Below are 5,000 nucleotides of genomic sequence, written 5' to 3'. Positions count from 1 at the left end.
GTGATGCGTCGCCGGCATCGGCGTCGAAAGAAGCCGAGCCGAAAAAAGTTAAAGTACAAACGTGCAAGCATACTAACCTAACCCTAGGTAAGGCATGTCAGAGCGAAAGACAGTAATTTCGAATGAGCCAAGAAAGAGCGGTGCGGGGCCGGTCGGAGCGCACCCTTTTCTCGGTGGCTGGCGGGCGAGAGAGTGCTGCGTCGCCGGCATCGGCGTCGAAAGAAGCCGAGCCGAAAAAAGTTAAAGTACAAACGTGCAAGCATACTAACCTAACCCTAGGTAAGGCATGTCAGAGCGAAAGACAGCAATTTCGAATGAGCCAAGAAAGAGCGGTGCGGGGCCGGTCGGAGCGCACCCTTTTCTCGGTGGCTGGCGGGCGAGAGAGTGCTGCGTCGCCGGCATCGGCGTCGAAAGAAGCCGAGCCGAAAAAAGTTAAAGTACAAACGTGCAAGCATACTAACCTAACCCTAGGTAAGGCATGTCAGAGCGAAAGACAGTAATTTCGAATGAGCCAAGAAAGAGCGGTGCGGGGCCGGTCGGAGCGCACCCTTTTCTCGGTGGCTGGCGGGCGAGAGAGTGCTGCGTCGCCGGCATCGGCGTCGAAAGAAGCCGAGCCGAAAAAAGTTAAAGTACAAACGTGCAAGCATACTAACCTAACCCTAGGTAAGGCATGTCAGAGCGAAAGACAGTAATTTCGAATGAGCCAAGAAAGAGCGGTGCGGGGCCGGTCGGAGCGCACCCTTTTCTCGGTGGCTGGCGGGCGAGAGAGTGCTGCGTCGCCGGCATCGGCGTCGAAAGAAGCCGAGCCGAAAAAAGTTAAAGTACAAACGTGCAAGCATACTAACCTAACCCTAGGTAAGGCATGTCAGAGCGAAAGACAGTAATTTCGAATGAGCCAAGAAAGAGCGGTGCGGGGCCGGTCGGAGCGCACCCTTTTCTCGGTGGCTGGCGGGCGAGAGAGTGCTGCGTCGCCGGCATCGGCGTCGAAAGAAGCCGAGCCGAAAAAAGTTAAAGTACAAACGTGCAAGCATACTAACCTAACCCTAGGTAAGGCATGTCAGAGCGAAAGACAGTAATTTCGAATGAGCCAAGAAAGAGCGGTGCGGGGCCGGTCGGAGCGCACCCTTTTCTCGGTGGCTGGCGGGCGAGAGAGTGATGCGTCGCCGGCATCGGCGTCGAAAGAAGCCGAGCCGAAAAAAGTTAAAGTACAAACGTGCAAGCATACTAACCTAACCCTAGGTAAGGCATGTCAGAGCGAAAGACAGTAATTTCGAATGAGCCAAGAAAGAGCGGTGCGGGGCCGGTCGGAGCGCACCCTTTTCTCGGTGGCTGGCGGGCGAGAGAGTGCTGCGTCGCCGGCATCGGCGTCGAAAGAAGCCGAGCCGAAAAAAGTTAAAGTACAAACGTGCAAGCATACTAACCTAACCCTAGGTAAGGCATGTCAGAGCGAAAGACAGTAATTTCGAATGAGCCAAGAAAGAGCGGTGCGGGGCCGGTCGGAGCGCACCCTTTTCTCGGTGGCTGGCGGGCGAGAGAGTGCTGCGTCGCCGGCATCGGCGTCGAAAGAAGCCGAGCCGAAAAAAGTTAAAGTACAAACGTGCAAGCATACTAACCTAACCCTAGGTAAGGCATGTCAGAGCGAAAGACAGTAATTTCGAATGAGCCAAGAAAGAGCGGTGCGGGGCCGGTCGGAGCGCACCCTTTTCTCGGTGGCTGGCGGGCGAGAGAGTGCTGCGTCGCCGGCATCGGCGTCGAAAGAAGCCGAGCCGAAAAAAGTTAAAGTACAAACGTGCAAGCATACTAACCTAACCCTAGGTAAGGCATGTCAGAGCGAAAGACAGTAATTTCGAATGAGCCAAGAAAGAGCGGTGCGGGGCCGGTCGGAGCGCACCCTTTTCTCGGTGGCTGGCGGGCGAGAGAGTGCTGCGTCGCCGGCATCGGCGTCGAAAGAAGCCGAGCCGAAAAAAGTTAAAGTACAAACGTGCAAGCATACTAACCTAACCCTAGGTAAGGCATGTCAGAGCGAAAGACAGTAATTTCGAATGAGCCAAGAAAGAGCGGTGCGGGGCCGGTCGGAGCGCACCCTTTTCTCGGTGGCTGGCGGGCGAGAGAGTGCTGCGTCGCCGGCATCGGCGTCGAAAGAAGCCGAGCCGAAAAAAGTTAAAGTACAAACGTGCAAGCATACTAACCTAACCCTAGGTAAGGCATGTCAGAGCGAAAGACAGTAATTTCGAATGAGCCAAGAAAGAGCGGTGCGGGGCCGGTCGGAGCGCACCCTTTTCTCGGTGGCTGGCGGGCGAGAGAGTGCTGCGTCGCCGGCATCGGCGTCGAAAGAAGCCGAGCCGAAAAAAGTTAAAGTACAAACGTGCAAGCATACTAACCTAACCCTAGGTAAGGCATGTCAGAGCGAAAGACAGTAATTTCGAATGAGCCAAGAAAGAGCGGTGCGGGGCCGGTCGGAGCGCACCCTTTTCTCGGTGGCTGGCGGGCGAGAGAGTGATGCGTCGCCGGCATCGGCGTCGAAAGAAGCCGAGCCGAAAAAAGTTAAAGTACAAACGTGCAAGCATACTAACCTAACCCTAGGTAAGGCATGTCAGAGCGAAAGACAGTAATTTCGAATGAGCCAAGAAAGAGCGGTGCGGGGCCGGTCGGAGCGCACCCTTTTCTCGGTGGCTGGCGGGCGAGAGAGTGCTGCGTCGCCGGCATCGGCGTCGAAAGAAGCCGAGCCGAAAAAAGTTAAAGTACAAACGTGCAAGCATACTAACCTAACCCTAGGTAAGGCATGTCAGAGCGAAAGACAGTAATTTCGAATGAGCCAAGAAAGAGCGGTGCGGGGCCGGTCGGAGCGCACCCTTTTCTCGGTGGCTGGCGGGCGAGAGAGTGCTGCGTCGCCGGCATCGGCGTCGAAAGAAGCCGAGCCGAAAAAAGTTAAAGTACAAACGTGCAAGCATACTAACCTAACCCTAGGTAAGGCATGTCAGAGCGAAAGACAGTAATTTCGAATGAGCCAAGAAAGAGCGGTGCGGGGCCGGTCGGAGCGCACCCTTTTCTCGGTGGCTGGCGGGCGAGAGAGTGCTGCGTCGCCGGCATCGGCGTCGAAAGAAGCCGAGCCGAAAAAAGTTAAAGTACAAACGTGCAAGCATACTAACCTAACCCTAGGTAAGGCATGTCAGAGCGAAAGACAGTAATTTCGAATGAGCCAAGAAAGAGCGGTGCGGGGCCGGTCGGAGCGCACCCTTTTCTCGGTGGCTGGCGGGCGAGAGAGTGCTGCGTCGCCGGCATCGGCGTCGAAAGAAGCCGAGCCGAAAAAAGTTAAAGTACAAACGTGCAAGCATACTAACCTAACCCTAGGTAAGGCATGTCAGAGCGAAAGACAGTAATTTCGAATGAGCCAAGAAAGAGCGGTGCGGGGCCGGTCGGAGCGCACCCTTTTCTCGGTGGCTGGCGGGCGAGAGAGTGCTGCGTCGCCGGCATCGGCGTCGAAAGAAGCCGAGCCGAAAAAAGTTAAAGTACAAACGAGCAAGCATACTAACCTAACCCTAGGTAAGGCATGTCAGAGCGAAAGACAGTAATTTCGAATGAGCCAAGAAAGAGCGGTGCGGGGCCGGTCGGAGCGCACCCTTTTCTCGGTGGCTGGCGGGCGAGAGAGTGCTGCGTCGCCGGCATCGGCGTCGAAAGAAGCCGAGCCGAAAAAAGTTAAAGTACAAACGTGCAAGCATACTAACCTAACCCTAGGTAAGGCATGTCAGAGCGAAAGACAGTAATTTCGAATGAGCCAAGAAAGAGCGGTGCGGGGCCGGTCGGAGCGCACCCTTTTCTCGGTGGCTGGCGGGCGAGAGAGTGCTGCGTCGCCGGCATCGGCGTCGAAAGAAGCCGAGCCAAAAAAAGTTAAAGTACAAACGCGATGCTAATGAGCGAGCCGTTGTCTCGACTAATATGTAGGGGGCGTTCGATCGAGCGTCTGGCTTGAGCGCTTGTCGGCCTAGCAGAACGGTCGCATTGTTATGCCCGGGTTTTAGGCACCGCTGCAGGCGGCCGGCAGAGCTCTTGTTTGTGCGAAACTGAATGGATCGAGCCCGAGAGAGGGCGAGCAAAGAAAAAACGCAAATCGCTCCGCCTGGCACTGCCGGCGAGAGCGTGGACGTCGCGGCCAGCGACTGTCGAAGGTGAGTACGGCCGCAGGCGATCGCCTCGGTCTTAAACGAATGCGACGAGCACGCGCCGGGCGGCCCAGCAAGGGCCGAGCGCAGCTGTCGCAGCTATCTGGTTGATCCTGCCAGTAGTGATATGCTTGTCTCAAAGATTAAGCCATGCAGGTGCAAGTACAGGTTCTCGTAAAGCGAATCTGCGAATGGCTCATTAAATCAGTCTTGGTTTATTTGGTCTCGTAAGCGAAGTGGATAACTGTGGTAATTCTAGAGCTAATACATGCATTAAGCGCCGACTTGGGGAGGCGCGCTTTTATCAGATCAAAACCGACCGGGTTCGTCCTGTGACGTTTGATGACTCTGGATAACCACGCGGATCGTACGGTCTCTGCACCGACGACGTATCATTCAAGTGTCTGCCCTATCAACTGTCGAAGGTACGCTACGTGCCTACCTTTGTGATAACGGGTAACGGGGAATCAGGGTTCGATTCCGGAGAGGGAGCCTGAGAAACGGCTACCACATCCAAGGAAGGCAGCAGGCGCGCAAATTACCCATTCCCGACACGGGGAGGTAGTGACGAAAAATAACAATACAGGACTCTAACGAGGCCCTGTAATTGGAATGAGTACATCCTAAAACTCTTAACGAGTATCCATTGGAGGGCAAGTCTGGTGCCAGCAGCCGCGGTAATTCCAGCTCCAACAGTGTATGCTAAAGTTGTTGCGGTTGAAAAGCTCGTAGTTGGATTTTGGGCGAGCGCCGCCGGTCCGTCGCAAGGCGTGTCACTGGTTGCGTTCGCCTCACCTTCGGTTCTCCGTCGGTGCTCTTGACTGAGTGTCGGCGGTGGCC

At 55.5% G+C, this 5,000-nt stretch overlaps 1 non-coding gene across 1 annotated transcript in view; it reads left to right on the top strand.

Moving 5' to 3' along the window:
- Positions 1–4,260: 4,260 nt before the first annotated feature.
- The window catches only part of LOC144418904 (small subunit ribosomal RNA), a 1,810-nt gene continuing 1,070 nt past the window's right edge, over positions 4,261–5,000 (top strand). Inside the window, exon 1 of the ribosomal RNA XR_013473732.1 lies at positions 4,261–5,000. This exon is cut by the window's right edge and continues 1,070 nt beyond it. This is a non-coding gene — a ribosomal RNA (small subunit ribosomal RNA).

This window comes from Styela clava, unplaced genomic scaffold (genome assembly GCF_964204865.1).
Source record: "Styela clava unplaced genomic scaffold, kaStyClav1.hap1.2 HAP1_SCAFFOLD_49, whole genome shotgun sequence".
Taxonomy (NCBI): domain Eukaryota; kingdom Metazoa; phylum Chordata; class Ascidiacea; order Stolidobranchia; family Styelidae; genus Styela; species Styela clava.
This window is presented reverse-complemented; position numbering and strand designations above follow the sequence as displayed.